This window comes from Sebastes fasciatus, chromosome 4 (genome assembly GCF_043250625.1).
Source record: "Sebastes fasciatus isolate fSebFas1 chromosome 4, fSebFas1.pri, whole genome shotgun sequence".
In the NCBI taxonomy this organism is placed as follows: Eukaryota; Metazoa; Chordata; class Actinopteri; order Perciformes; family Sebastidae; genus Sebastes; species Sebastes fasciatus.
This window is the reverse complement of record NC_133798.1, coordinates 10,082,584-10,099,274: the sequence shown is the minus strand read 5'-3', so window position 1 is coordinate 10,099,274 and position 16,691 is coordinate 10,082,584. Positions and strand designations below refer to the sequence as shown.

General features: G+C 40.8%; 1 protein-coding gene and 1 long non-coding RNA gene across 2 annotated transcripts in view; one reads left to right on the top strand and one right to left on the bottom strand.

The window, feature by feature from the left end:
- Positions 1-16,691, top strand: part of cdh13 (cadherin 13, H-cadherin (heart)) — a 441,664-nt gene that overhangs the window by 308,400 nt on the left and 116,573 nt on the right. The window lies entirely within an intron of this gene.
- Positions 1,603-2,348, bottom strand: LOC141767053 (uncharacterized). Its single transcript, XR_012593761.1, has 3 exons — positions 2,183-2,348; positions 2,010-2,078; positions 1,603-1,951 (listed from the first exon to the last, which is right to left on the bottom strand). It is a non-coding gene; the product is annotated as an uncharacterized LOC141767053 (long non-coding RNA).

The following is a 16,691-nucleotide window of genomic DNA, read 5'->3' as shown; positions in this document are numbered from 1 at the left end:
ACGTGTGAATACGTCCGGTTTTCCAAATAAGGTGTTAACGGTACAGTATATACAAATTACATATATGGAAATGAGATTGATTGGATTATATTCACCAGAAGTATAAAACATTACATGTCCCTCATAAATTAAAGAAAATATCATTATTTTGTGAGGGAAATGTCTTTATTCTTTGTTTTTTCGGTTGCTGGAAAAAATAAATAATTAATGCCCGACGATGCCTGATATATATTGACTTCAGGACATCTCTGACTACATACATGCTGAAGATCAAACATTTTTACTGTATCAATTTAGATATTTTCCAAAATAGCCTTGAAATGTATGATTCAACTGTTTCCCATGGTCTAGTGTTAAAAAAGTTAACAAAAATAGCAATAAATCGTAATATCAAATCGAAATATTCAAATTGCAATACTTAAAAATCAAAACACATATCGAATCGGCACTCAAGTATTGTGATAGTATAAATAAAATTGAGATAGGTGTATCGTCCCAACCCTAGCTCTTAGCCACTGAAGTTAAAACATACATATGAAAGGAGGAAGCATAGACAGATTTAGCGGGAAGTACTATACGTCTTTCAAAAGTATCAAGTCTCTGGCAATAAGATTGGCAGGATTTTACTCTGGCATAGTGGCATTTCTGTCTGTTTTACTGAAGTGGGAGGAGAGGCTTGAGGGGAGTGTGTCTTCAACGATCAAACAGTGCAGTTTAATTTTGGTGTCAAGGATTATGGAGATTTGAACAGATCCTATTCAAAAGCTTACATACTCTTTGTGGATGATGCGTTGCCCAATTTGACTTTGATATAAATCCCTCAAAGAGAAAAAAGAAACTTACAACATTTTTTTTTCATTTGAACTATATTATACACATGTAGCTGCCGTGTGAGTAATTGTCAACCAATATTGAGCTGTCAGTACAACATGTACTAAGCTGCCAGAACTGTGGAGGCACTCGGCTCCTGCCAGAGGTAGGAGGAAATACATGCCCCGCACCCAAAGCCTAACACTAACAATCATTACTTACACTAGGCAACAATTCTTCTACCAAAGTCCTGCAGGAAATGTACTAATGTAGACGGATACAATGCCCAGTTTCTTGGGAAATAATCTTAAAGGTCACCTATTATGCAAAATGCACTTTTCCATGTCTTTTAAACATCAATATCTGTCCCCAGTGTGTCTACAGGCCACCATAGTATCATAAAAGACCATCCTCTCTCTTTTTCTCCTCCTCCGTTTGTCCGGAAATGGGTGCAGAAAAAAAATTCGCTTTTTTCCTAGTCTTCTGACGTCATTAGAGAAATGCAAGCCATATAAGGGTTTCCTGGTCGAACCAGAGAGAACCTTCAGTAGCTGACCCCGCCCCACAGCGCGTCACTGTCTCTCCTCCTCAACCTAACTTGAGCAAAGTCTGCAAGAACCAGCAGAACAGGCTTCATGTACTCCCATCATCTAAATATAACATGTTCTTTCACAAAGGCTTTATGTAATTACACTGTTTAAACAGATGATATTTATATATTATATATATTTGATGTCATGCATGTAGCAGATTACAGGTAGTAAATAGTGACTTGTAAGCAACACAACACATTTCTGTTTCACAGTCAAACTTTATTTGAGTTGACAGATGACAATATTAATTATTCACAGCATTTGTAATCATCTCACCTGTTAGTTAGTTATGTCAACATGGTACAGGAGAAAGTCTTCAGCTCTGGTAAACTATGGTAAGCTAAGCTCCGGTGGTCTGTAGTCATGGTAACACAGAGACAGCTACTACTGTAAATAATATACCATTACTCTGATCTTCCATACATTTATCTTTTAGCAGAAATAATGAACTGACTACTGTTTCACATCTTCTATTTTCCACCCTGATGGTCGCTGTGTTTACACACCGTCTCATAGCGGTAGCATGTAGCTAACCCGTTAGCATGTAGCTACATGCTAACGGGTTAGCTACATGCTACCGGGTTAGCTTTGTATCTCCATGTAAACAGAGCCATCTGCTCTCAGCTGTCTGCTCTCCTCTGGGATGATTCTGTCGGTCATTTCTCACAGATGGATCTGTAAAGACAGACGTAAAACAGAGTGTATGTTTACGGTTTACAGAGTTGATGCATGAGGTAAACACTGAGCTAACTAACAGAGCTATAAATAGTATTATTTACCTGAGAGAAACCGTCAGGAGAACCTGGAATCTGGACCGCAGATGTTCATCATGTGTCGCCGATTTCTGATCAGATTCCTCCGGTAACGTGCGCTGGGTGAAGTTTCTGGTTTATAAACTTTAAAGTGGTTTATAAGCTCTATTCTAGCTGCTATCTCTCCACTCCTCTCTCCAGAGCTGCTCCGGGAGGGAGGGGGAGGGTGACGCTGTTGTTGTGAGGAAGTTTGATTGACAGAAAACGCTGACCAATCAGAGCAGAGTGGGAGGAGACAGGCTGTGAATCAGTGGTTTTCAGACAGGCTGAATCAGGCTCTGAGGCAGGCAGACTCAGGCTGCAGTATGAGAAGAATAAAGGGTTTTTTGAACATTGCAGCATGTAAACATGTTCTAGTGCAACATTAAAATACATCTATGAACCTGGAAATGAGCATAATATGTGACCTTTAAAGAAAATGTTCACTGCCAGAGACATGTTGTTGAACAAACTGCACAAATAAAATAAGTACCACGTAGGATGTTGGACGTCAGCAGTTAGAAGGGCGATGGGGAAAACCGAAGAAAATTGTTTCGGTAAAATCTGTACCCATTACATAGTTACTAATTACAAAAAATACAATCAACTGGAGTCATTGCACACAAGATTGCCATTGATCCTTATACAAGTGTAGCGATGCCAAACAATTTGGCTACTGTTTTAGACACTTAATGGGCAAATTAAGCCTGCAGCAGGATGTGATGTTGGCTGCAATCGCTCTAATTAAGAAACAGACAAGACTCATTGTGCAAAATGAACCTGAACTCATTAGAAAGTTTGTATATTTCACTTACGCTGCACAATAGGAGGGATTATTATTTGTCATTTAGACGTAGATGTCATTGAAGTTTAATAGAGGTTGGGAGTGCAGGATGTTGTTGTGTCTCCAGATATTCTGGGCTAAAGTGAGACAGGTGAATAGTGGAAATAGCTGACCCAAGAGAAAACAATGCATTGTTTATATGGATTATGGTACAGCGCTAAGTGGCGATTTTTACAGCAGTACCTCGATTTGTCTCGATTAGCATGGAAAGCAAATGTGTTTACAAGTGCAGCATATTCACTGGATCATCTGTCTTGTATGTCTGTGATCGTGAATAAATAAACTATAAAACAGTTGCACCAAGAAAATTCCAATAACCAAGTGTTAGTGGACAGCCCTGTATACCTGTATACAGAAGAGAGGAGGAACCAAGCAGAGTCACACTTGCACTAAACATCATGTTCAACGTGCTGCCACTTGAGCTCCAACGGTTTTTAGCATTGACTGATAAAAAATACATATTTCCATACTTTTAGCCAATCGGACCGAAGGACTTTGACAAGGTTGCTACCTGAACTCAGTGGGTCTCAAACTGCGGGGCGGGCCCAACTAGTAGGGGGAGGAATGTGATGCGCAATTAATGTTTTGACGTCAGAATCGTTTTCACGGCGGAACAGTAAACAAATCGGCTCTTTATGCATCCGTGGTAGCAATGGTGTTCATTCAGACAGGTGGTCTGTAGGTTTACAGAATGCACAGATATTTGACAGGAACAAAAAGAGAAACAGACAATGCTTCAGAAACGAACAAGACAACATGTTCAGCTGACGGTAATCAAAAGAAAATTTGAGGTTGCACCGAATAATTCAGCGCTTCATTCATAACGTAGACATTCTATCTATTAAACTTACAGAAACATAAGCTGATCTTCCACCTTCTCTTCTCTCCTCTCTCTCAAACAAACACACAGCGAGCGACGGCCTGCTTCTTCCATCTCTGTAATTGCCTTAGTCCAAAAGTCATAATGTACTGACAAAAGAGAGATTGTAATTATCTCCAAAATTCACTACGTTTTTACATAATGAAATATTCTGCTTCAGTCCTTATTTTCCGTCATTGAGCCTTTCAAAAACAACAGTTCCCCCGCAGTTAAAACTGTTTTCTCTCCCACACAACACCTGTAACGGGGCGGTCTAGCAGCAATCCAGCAGCACAATAAATTACATTTATAGAAATAATGAAAGCAGTGGGAGATGAGGAGAGATGTGTATTTTCTGTCTGAAAACTCTGGCAGCTGACAGTTTAAAATTAAAAGACATTTAGAGACATTACATCCCATTCAATAAAAAAAAGTTTTTGGATAAAGTCTAACCCTCATCTTACCAACCTATTTAACATACTAGGACTATAAGAAACAACCATCATAAGAAAATGGGAACTAAATTCTTCTCAAAACATTATTAGTTATAGAATTATTGTCAAGAAAAACAACATATTATTTTTTTAGGAAAGTTACAGTTAATTTGCACATTGTGTAAAACAAAAATAGACCGGAAATGAAAATATGACGGAAAAAGTTTGAGAACCACTGCCTTTACTGGATGAGAATGAAATGGCAGAGCTCAGGAGTTTTATTGTTGGGAGGATTCAAGACAAAGAAAAAGACAATCTGTTATACGTGCTGTGCTATCATCTACAATTGCATGATGATACAATCCTTACAATTTAAACTAAAGTAACAAAAGAGATGAGCTCCTTGCACTTACTTTGCATAATGGACTGAGAGTTTTATGTGGATGTGTACTGTAAGTACCCAGCCTGCTGTGAAGTAGAAGTTCCAACAGCATATAGATTATGTTACAAGAAAACAATTTACTGTTACGAGACTGCCCAAAAGAAAATATTGGCCAAATGAAAAATAGCAATATGGTAAAACTAAGGATGCACCGATACCACTTTTTTCAGACAGAGTACAAGTATAAGTACTTACATTTGGGTACTCGCCGATACTGAGTACCGATACGAGTACTTCTCTGTGCCAAAAGACCCTCGTTAACATCCAGCTGGAGGGTGTGAGCGACACATGACAGGCTGAGGAGTCCCCCATGCGAGGCAGTGCGCCACGACCGGCTCTAGGTCGGCTTGGAAAGGCTTGGGGCGAAGGTGGCTCGCGGATGCAGCTTTACAACGCTCCCCGCCCGGACCTCGCCACACCATGACGGGACTCCCTGCTCTCGCGACTGTCAACCGCGTTGTGCCGCGGCTCACGTAAAAGGCGCAAGGGGTCTGCTGCGATGTCTGCAACCCACCCGACCCGTCTTGAAACACGGACCAAGGGGTTTAACGCACGCGCGAGTCAGAGGGTGCACGTAAAACCCCTTGGCGCAATGAAAGTGAGGGCTGGTACGAGTACATGAGCACAGTATCGGACCCGATACCCGATACTGGTATCGGTAACGGTGCATCCCTAGGTTAAACCTTCATTAAACTAGTAGTAAAATATAACCCAAGCCATTAATGAAATACTACCATCAGTCCAAATCAGTCTTTAGTCCTGTTCTGCTCAAATAATTGTGATCAGACTGCTCTGGCTGACCTACCACCTTATTTTCAATCAGAGATTTTAGGCAATTCAAACTCTGTGTTACATAGAACCATCTGAAAAGCTGTCATTGTTCAGGCATAATCCCACTCTCTCAGGACTCCTTGTTTGGTTTGGTGGAACCCCAAAGTTTAAAAAAAGATTGTATAATGTACTGTACCTGAACAGACAAGCAGATTCTAGTGTAATTAGAATGTGTTTGAGTGTGTCCATAGTGCAGCAAATAGATTAGACTCCCTCTTCCTAATCCTTGATCCTAATCACAGCACTCCACTTACAGGGTTAACATCCTGAGGCTGGAGCTATTTCAGGGCAGTGTGATTCTGAATATTGATGAGTCAGATTGCCAGTGGTTGGTGAGAATCAATCCAGTTGAAGAATGGCAGTGTCGGAGCTGCTGTGGCCAAGTCGTTGTGCTGCTTCTCAGTAGGCAGACGTGAGGAGCCTTCCTAAATACCTATCTGCCTGCATCTGTATTCCCTGCCTGGCACCCAGCAGATGCTGATGGACCCTCCGAGTCGGGCGGATTTACATATTGGCGAATCCAAACAGGTGCATGTGAAATAAAGCATGGCAGGTCAACAGCTTGTTGTAGACAACGTTGTGCTTAGAGGGACAACTATCAAGGAAATGGACTACCAACTTGGGCCCTGTACATCAAATTACAGCGTGAAGCGTGTGTTGTTGGAAGCCTGAAAACATTGTAGACACCGTAACATTGATTACGTGTGTTACTCAAGTACTGTACAGGCTATGAGCAAAATCATAAGCCCATATGTTCGCCGTGACCAAAATCATTTTATGTGCCTCTGGCAGGTGACATGTGTGCAGACCTAGCAGGATTTGTCCTAACGTGAAATGTTTGTGTGTGTCTCAAAGAAAGTAGCTGTTTCATTAGACTCTCAGAAGGGGTCCTGGTGCCGTACAGCCGGGCCAGAAAAGTCTCAGAGCAAACACTAGCATACAAATTGAGCTCCATTTTTATCCTCACTCCCAAGATTTGAAACCACTAATCTACTCATCATTTACTTGTTTTATTACCAGGAAGCTTAATGACCCCTCGGCAGGAGTCGAGTGGCCTTCTATTTGGCAATTTCTCCCCAGAATTAAAAATCTTATTATAAGGAATTACTAAGGTCTAATTAATTTTTTTTTTGCTTCAAGCCAATGTTAATGAAAATAATTTGTCTTTTTTTTCTTTTTGGTTTATTTTTTTCTGTTTTGTATCCATCCATCCATTATCCGTAACCGCTTATCCTATTCAGGGTCTTGGGTGTGCTGGAGCCGATCCCAGCTGACATTGGGCGAAGGCAAGGGTACACCCTGGACAGGTCACAGATCACAGGGCTGACACATAGACACAGACAACCATTCACACTCATATTCATACCTGCGGGAAATTTAGAGTCAACAATTAACCTAACCAGTCTTTGGACTGTGGGAGGAAGCCGGAGAACCTGGAGAAAACCCACGCTAAAACGGAGAGAACATGCAAACTCCACACAGAAGTTTGAAGCCTCAAGTTCCCATCTTGCTTTTTGGCCGTCGCCATCTTGATTTTTGACCGTTGCTATCTTGGTATTTGGCTGTCACCATCTTGGTTATTTGCAACCAGAAGTGACATGAGAGGGTGGAGTTAAGTACAACCGAACGCTGAATAAGACATTTTTCGGTGACCAAAAAGGTTACAATTAACGTTCAGCTTTATCGTCTATTTTTTCTAAATGGGACCATAATTTACTAAATGAACATCATGCTGTGTTGAAGAAAACTTGGAGCCATAGACTGTATATATAAGAAGTGGGTGTAATCACAAGGAAGTCACCCACTGGTTTGTGGACTGCCGTTTTGAAGCGTTGAGTTCGGCATTTTGGCTGTCTTAATCTTGGTTATTTGCAACCAAAAGTGACCCGAGACGGTGGAGCTGAGTACAACTGAACACTGCATAAGACATTTTTAGTCGATAAAAAAGGTAATAATTAACTTTCATGAACTGAAAACACCTTGTTGAAAGGACAACGCTGTGGTAGCAACCTGTCAATCACATGGTAGCCCCGCCCTAAAGCATACCCTGCTTTTTGGTCTATTTGACTCTAAATGGGACCATGATTTACTAAATGAACATCATGCTGTTTTGAAGAAGACTTGAAACTAGAGATTGAGACCATAAACTCATGTTTACAATGTTAATAAATCAAGTGAGAATAAGGGTCATTTTCTCATAGACTTCTATACAATCAGACCCCTGCTGGCTATTAGAAAGAATGCAAGTTTAAGGCACTCCTGCATTGGCTTCACTTTTCAGACCCGGAGATATCCCACTGCTCATGACCTATTTCTATTTACATTTGAATCTTCTGTAAGGTGAAATGTAAACCTGCATCTGCATGTCAAGTACGGTATCTCTAAGTAGCACATTTACAAATTTTAATATTCAATGATTGCATAAATGTGTCTGTTTTTTGCCAAAATACACGCACAATCTGCCGTGGACATTTTCTGACAGCTGGAAGTACTAAACCGACATAAATCCACATTGACCACTTAGCTGAGATAATGACAGCTTATAAGTGTATGTCATTCATTAGGATGACTTCCTCTGTTTTCACCGACTTGCACCACGAATTTGCATGTGTTTATGTGAGGAAATGGAGCGGAATGAGATGCCGGCATTAGTATGCATGAGCCTCATTAAATATGCACTCATCAACTCTACTTTTTATTTGGATTCCCTTCGCAGTAGTGCAAATCAGTGGTAATCAACTGTGGTGACATTTCCCAGCAATTATAAGCAAGCTGTCCCCGTTTCACAAGGAGCCGAGGATGGATCACTCCATTTCCGACCCCCAAGTGCCACTGTGACAACATATCACTCTCCTGAGAGACGAGGACATTTCATATGAGGAAAGACAAATAATGTTTTCACTGTGGAGTGGATCATTATTTCCACAGAATTTGTTAGAAAAGAGTTAGCATGTCACCGCTAATTTCATATGAAATTCCCTCAAAAGAACCATGACATTGTGTTATTGTTACTAAAATAGATGAAGGGTTCAGTAGATGGAATTGATTTAAGCATTTCAAGGGGTTCCTGTGGAAAGAACTGCAGGCGGGAATTTATTTCAAAGGGAGCACAGGTCAATCCAGTAACCAAAGTAATTATTCACTTGTGGAGATATGACAGTTATTTTTATGTATAATATTTTTCCCATTGAACAGGTATGCTCAACAAACACTTATCTTTATTAATATTTAGCATCAAATTTCCATAAATTAGTGCATAATGTCATGAAACTAATGGATTAAATTGTGTCTTCAAAAATCCATTCCACAATTATTATTATTTTCAAGACATTTTTGCTCTTAAAAGTAAGTGGTACCCTACGGAGGGGTGATTCAATACACAGAAGAGGAGAACATAGAGAATAGGAGAATATGAAGAAGAATTAAGGAGCCAGTCCTGTTGTCATTAATCAAAGCCAAATTCAGAAAGTAGTGCACTCACTATGAATTCTACAATCAGTTTGTGTGCTCAATTAAGGGTATTCAATATGTGATTTATATTTAGACAACCCAGTATACGTATACATGTTGCGTGTGTCGATGTGTATTTATACACTCTTTTATAGTGCCAGGACTCTTTTCTTTGTCCCATTGAAAACAGCCTCCTTGGAGAGACGTGGTGAAACAGACTTCAGTCGACAGACGGACTTAAGCTCTCAGTATGTGGTCCTGTCACTGTATTCCTTCTTCCCTAATGAAAGAGCGCTTCAGTAGTGAGGAGAAGACAAAAAGCAAATAGCGAGCTCCCTAGATGCTGAGCTGCACATTAAAAACCACTCTCTTTTGTGATGCAAGTACAATATAATTGGCTCCAGTGTTATATGCATTATGTCCATGGAGGTTTGGGAGGCATTTAAAGGGCGGGTCCATTATTATGAGGTTTTTATATCATTCTGTAGCTTCCCGTTGGGGTTTCTTATGCACTCAAATGTGAATATTCACATTTTGGTCAAAGTATGTATGTTTAAGCGTCAAAATGCTATTTTTCCCAAGCTCCTCAGAAAACGTTTTCCCACGTGACCTGACGTAGTTTTCTGCATGATGACGCTGCTATATTATTACAAAATATACACATCTTTATAGTCAGTGTATTAACGTTACATACAGTTATTAAGATGGTAGTCAGCATGCTCTGAATTTGGAGAAGCAGACAGAAGTACCGGCACGGAAGCTAATCAATGTGCAGCTGTGTGGACGCCACGTTAGCTCAGATTCGAAAGTCACACAGTAACACAAAAACTACAGCGGTAGACCAGCATCTCCCGTTTTCCTCGAGGTAAAATTACTGTTTTTGTGAGTGTAGTCTGGTCTGGTGGTTTTGAAGCCAGCAATATAACGGCTTCAGTTTGCCGTCTGAAAGGGCTGTCTGACCGCAAGGTAAGGCGGTGAAAATATAATAAGTATAGTGTACACTTAAACTGATATTGAGTTTTTTAAGGTGGCTCCCCAGCCGCTTTACCTCACCATCAGACAGCCCTCTCCGACAGGGAACTGAAGCCATTATATCACTCCAAAGCCACAAGACTACATTCACAAAAATAATAATTTTACCTCACGAAATGCAGGAGTATACATACTGTACATCCCCACTTCAAAAAATCTGAGCGATCCCTTCCAGTTATTTCCAAACTTATGTACGTAAGCAACGTACATGAAACCTGCCTTGGCGGAGGTCTGCGCTCTCCGAGTGCACTTCTAGTTCATAATATGGTTAGCTTACTTTTGTAACCTACGTCACTGCTTTTTGCAACGGCTGAGTGGGCGTTTCCATTTGAAAAGAACGGAAAAGAATGCAGACGGACCCGCCCTTTAAAGGAAAGCGTACCACAACTATAGACAGGAAGCAACTATGGTTTTATAATGCATTTGTATAGACTATATGAATAATACTTTCCCACAGCAAAGAATGATAATTTATACTCTGGCTCAGGTTTGTTGGGTTTGTTGTTGATAAGTACAGCTGGTGATGCACAAGATTTCTGGCAGTTTGAACTCACCTGCATGCCAATACTTTGTTGTGGAACAAAAAACTTTGCATTACTGCTGAGACAATGATCGAACAGCACAGAGGAATCTTCACAAAGGCTGCAGTCATGGCTGCTTGTTTGGATGATTTGGGGATCTCAAAATGAAGTTTCTCTATCCGCTGACAGCTTACAATAAATATTAATTATCAGTTATCAGACAGCACATCTGCCATCACGTCACCTTTTCATTCCAGTCAAACTGCAAATTTTCTTTTTGTTATTGCCCACTTGTGATTCCTATTACATGCCGTGACCCCGAATTAATGGGCTGTTTTAGACTTTTATTGACATGGTAATTGTTTGCGGTTATGGCCATGGCTGGATAATAACCAGCAGCATACCGTAAAAGTAATGATCACCTGCACAATGCAGTGATATTGGGGCATGTTTATAAGCAAAGGCATGTGCACCTTTGTGTTCCAAGTGGCAACAACCACTAAGTGGGGAAGGTGATGCGAAAAGTGCCTTAAACTGTTGTTCTTCTAGTGGCTGGTAGATGCCTGCTCCATGAAAACTTTGTCATCAGTCATCTTTCAATTTCACTTCCTGAAATGCGAAATTGGATTTTCTTCCACAGGAAGTTAGCAAACCCTTCAAGACTTTGGTAACTTCCAAAAGTTTCTCGCAAATGAGCACAGACTGCTGCAGTCCCAGGCAGCGAGGAAAACTGCACTGTTGTGTTTACATACACATTTTAAATCCTTCCGAAGCATATACAGTAACATGCATTAAGTACTGCACCATTGGCCACAGTTGCAGGATGGCAGAGATATGTAGACATTGCCTATCAAGTGCAGCTTGAAGTGCGGTTTGATTTTCTGTCAGTCTGTCAGTATGAACCTGTCAAACAGAGCATAAGTGAATTAGCTCAGGGGCTAAATCAAAGTGGGGTATTGTGATGGAAACATTTCCTTTTGGTGCAAATTGTCAGTAAGCTTATAGTGTCAGCATGGCATCAGATTTATCAGTCAAGTCTTACTGAAATCCTTTCGTCAACTTGAGATGTCTGAATTAGGGCCTCTAATGTGTGTCTTGGTTTTAGTTTTGAAAACCGTTGTTCCATTAGGGGGATATTTCAGTTGACATACTTTATTTTTTGGAATGTGTTTGTTTATGCCTATTTCATTCAGATATTTACTGTGTGCTTGTTGCACCTCAGCTCTACCTACTGTAGGGTCCGCCCCTCTGCCCAGATTTGGATTTCATGGCTTAAAAAAGAATGACAACAATGGTAATGAGTTTTTAACACCATTTAGAATTATGTGAACACCTTGTGAAAGACAAGACTGCAGTAACACTTGCAGAATAGTATCATTATGAAGTGGATGAATGTAAGTCCAATGGTTGGGGTTTGCAATAGTCTTGTGTAAAGATCTCATGAATTGTAAAATTGGTTTGAGTGGATTTGTTTGTTTTATTCATTGATTCTTTTATTTTATATCCATCCTCCAACATAGCACTAAATAATAGTCAAACCAGAAAACTGTGGTTCTTGATAGATAATTATAGACATTGTTAATGTGTTCACTACAAATAGAAAGTAAGAGATTTGATTGGCTGCCAATGAAAAAAAACTGTCTTGTGCTCAGTTCTCACTTGGACTCGATGTGGATTAAAACAATTGTATAAATAGATGTGTATGTGATCAGGCTGTTCTAATACACCGTTTGTATCCATGCACTCTTATTTGTATATATCACACCCAATCACGTAATCGCGAACCAAGAAGTATAAAAAGCAACCAACGCCGCATAAGGAGGAGGTCGGGGTGGATTGGTGGGTCATAATCACCGAACTTTTGCCCAGGAGACCAGTTTTCGTTCCCCATGTGAAACCAGACGTCAACATTAATTTATTCACGTAACTACCATACTTAAGTTACGCCACCTCTTTTGTTACTTTAACCCACATCATGATTCTTTCCTAAACCTAAACAAAGTAGTTTTGTTGCCTAAACCTAACTAAGTTTTTTTGTTTGCCTAAACCTAACCAAGTCGATCTTTTCCTAAACAGAACTATGTCATTTTTTTGCCTAAACCTAACCAAGTTGATCTTTTCCTAAACCTAACTATGTAGTTTTTTTGCCTAAACCTAACCAAGTCTATCTTTTTTCCTTAACCTAACTAAGTAGTTTTGCTGTCCAAACCTAACCAAGTTGATTCCTGTGAAGACGGAAGTTTATTTTGAAAAGACTGTATGCATGTAACAAGCGGAAATTGACACGTGCGTCACATGTTGCTGGACATTTGTAGAAAAACGCACAAAATTGAGGAATAACTTTTCGCTATCATACAAACCGTTCTATGAGGATATGTTGATCTGATCTGTGAGATGGACGAGTGATGCAAAATGCTCCCGAAATGATTTAATAAACCACTGTCAGTTTAGAAAGTCCCTTCGCCAATTCAAGTCAATCGTCCAAAGTTACCATCTTCTTAGCTAGAGGCTCCCTCTCTCTGTTTGCCAGGACTCTGTTCATTGCTGTGTTGGGGCAAAGGTTTCTCACTGGTAGTCACATAACCCACAGTGTTCCCAGCAACAAAGCCTCCGGTGAGGTTTTCTCTCCGTTGTGTAATGCCACCATGTTACTAGTCGGTGAAGAAGGAAGACTATACAAACATTTCAAGAGTTTGAGCAAACATCTGTTGTCATTCCCTGTTGTGCACTACAGACAAATCCACATCAGTAGCTGCTACTTGATGTGGAATTGATGTGTGCTACCGCTGGTATTTCTTCCTGTTCCTGGTCCTGAGTCCCTATGGCTCTGTGGGAACACAGCCACACATAGCTGGGCTTGTTTGTGAAATGTTTCTGGACTTGGATAAAGGAAAAGGCAACCCACCGAGATTAACTGCGGGGATGTGGGTGTGTGTGCAGGTGTGTACGTCTAGACACAGACTTCTAATGGGCTCACTTGAAATATGTGTGTACATTAGGTTCTGCATGCAATATTCTGCATGCCAGGCAATAAAGAACTTGGCTAGGTTTCTTACAATACTGGCCCAAAGAGAATTTGATGTTTTGAAACAAAAACATGTGGATGTGGATAAGGAGGCAAATAAGCTTTGATTTTTTTAATTCTATATTATTAAGGCACAACAGTGAAGCTGAGATTAATGACTTTGGTAGCTTTCCTCTGAACTTTCAGGCTTTGTGTGGGCTTCATTTATCAATATTTTTTCTTGGTTGTTGTGCGAGCTGGGTTTTGTTGTGTGTGTTCTTCAACCAGGGTCTGATTTTTGGAGTTTCTTTTCTGGACCTAATCTTTACTATGAATTTGGAATAAACTTTCTTTCCTCACCAGCTTCATTGTTGAGATAAGGTTGCAGGGTCTCCGCTGAACACAGTTCGACAAAAGTGTGCACATGCAGGGCACATGCTTGAGTGGGTAGACAGGTTTGAAACAATAATCCACTTTTTACAAGATATTTGGCATTAAAAACATTATTCACCAAATTATCCGCTTCCAACAGCCATGAGATTTTGCCACGGTACGACTGGTTTCAACTTTAGTTGGATTTCCACCAAGAAGTTCCTGGTAATTTTAGTGCCGGGACTACTTTTCAAGGAACTAAAAGGTTCCTTCATCCCACTGTTTTCTGCATTTCCATAGCAGTCTAAAGACCTGTGAAGATTAGGCAAATTAGTCAGCTGATGTATTAAAAAGCAACATGACATGGAACGAGGGCTGGTGGTGGTCACAGCGGTAAACACACTCTGCAGCTTGCTGTTCAGTGTGTCCGCCTGTTTCATCTTAAAAAACACGTTGAAATCAAAATAAACCTTAGGTTTTGTCTCACTGAGACCACATTTACTGCTACAAAGTATTTACTGATGCACGTTGGATGTAATGAATGAAATGCAGAGGAGGAAAAGGAAACTGAGCGTCTGTCTCCACAGTAAATCACCTGTTGAGTGTTTGATGGTTATTTATTTGTGCCGAGAAACAATCAGAATATGACTTTTTCCCAGCAAAGATTTTCTTTATATAGTAGGGCTATTACAGTTTTTTCAGCTGGGCATGTTGCAACTGTTGGACAATGTAAGAGCTTGTCCAAATGTAATAACATGAGTTCATATTTCATGAGGTTTGCTAATTGCTCGATAATGTATTAAACTGGGACTGGGTTTGTTACGTTATAACAGACGGAACAGGGGACAGATTGTTTTTTGCAGGTTTATTTGGAAAAATAAAAAAAGTTTAAAAAAGGTAACGTTACAAATAGAACATGTGCAAACACGCTTTAAAAACAGATGCGCCCACAGCTGGCGGTACCGTGAGGTGGTTGGCTTACACTGTGTTTCCGTGTAATGTAACAGCCGATGCTTCTCATTGAGTGGCCTTGTTACAGTATGTTAGTATACACTACGTTGTCTCTCACCGTCCTGTCAACTACTGCTTTTTTATTCTTCACTGCAGATGGCCAGCACCTCCCACACCTCAAAATCTCGCCACACATCCGTGTTGTTTTTCTTCCGTCGTTCACCTCCGGTCTATCTGAAGACATTCGTGATGCCTTCAGCCGGTTTGTTTATGAGCTACGGTGACCTGTTACAGTTGCGTCACGACGGTGCACCCTCATTTGCAACCGAATAGGTTTGTCCCGCCCCGTTTGTTGTCCTCAGTGTGAAAAGGGTATTAGAAACACAGCTTTTTAGGTATGTGTGTGTGTTCTGAGAAGAATGTCAAGGGACATGGCCCAATCTCTGAATCCTACTTTTGTCGTTTCGTTTTTTTTACAATTTCAAAAGGGATGACATTTTATTGCCAGAAAGAGTAAATGATGAGACTGTAATAATGTAGCTCTGTAATATAATATGAGGCACAAGACAGTGGACAGATATTCATTAATCTAACTAGAAACACCCTCACTTTTTGTAAATTCAAACTTAAAACAAGTCTACAGTCTCTACTGCATCACACCCTTTCCACTCCTCTACAGAAATCTGCATACTTTGCTTATTGGGTCACCATGCAGTTTGGGGGGAACCAATCGAATGAGTCCAGTTAATGATTAATTCATCCTACTTGGTGGATGACGAGGTGTATTTGGAACCGGCGCCCCGGCGGGATGGCCCCGCCACCTCTAGTCCCCAGCGAATGCCACCCCCGTTTGATCTGCACTAATCTAATTAACACTTTAACAGGAACACCTGGGCTCTTCACTGAAGGATCTGTGGCGGCTGTCGCACACACGTGCACGCACACGCGCACGCCCGCTTCCCAGATGGGCCTTTGATAGCTCTGATGGTGGCAGGCACAGGATGATGATTGCACTTAACTCTCACACTCTCACACTCACGGACACACACACACACACGCACACACTGCTGCTCACACACGCACGAAATGTAGGTTCCGCTTTTAGTGTGGGGGTACGAGGTAATAGGGGACTATTTCAGTCCCCGGTATACATCTAACTACTCGCTAAATGACGCGATTAGACTGTGGTCTGATGGTGCACCTGATTAGATTAGCCCCAGCTTGCGTTTTCTGCTCCAACTCACCGCAGCCTTAAACCCAACCTTGACCCCAATTAGCCCCACACTCATCAGAGAGAGCTAAGGGACACCGGTGCTGCAGCAGCTTATCATCCTGCTACTAATTGGCCTGATGAGGCGGGATAAATATGGTCAACGCTGCAATGCAACAACCCCCACCCCTATCAATATGCACACTGTAACTGTAAATAAAAAATGAAAGGGGAGAAAGGAGTAGAGAGGTGGTGAGGGAGAGAGGACAGATGTGCATTTTGTTTTAATGCATCACAATCACATCAAAGAATAATCAGTCCTGTTTATTCAGCATTACATGCTTTATTACAGTCAATAAAAGTGTATTAAATATTGCATCCAATCAGACCCAACACAGTTAAGGCCCAGAAACACCAAAGCAACATGAAATAAGTAGCTGCGACTGTGTGTCTTGGCCAAAAAGTTGCACTCAAACACACCGTGAAGATTGAACCAACAGCCAACTACCACGTTCGTTCTGCACCTGCATGAGAGGAAATAACTCTC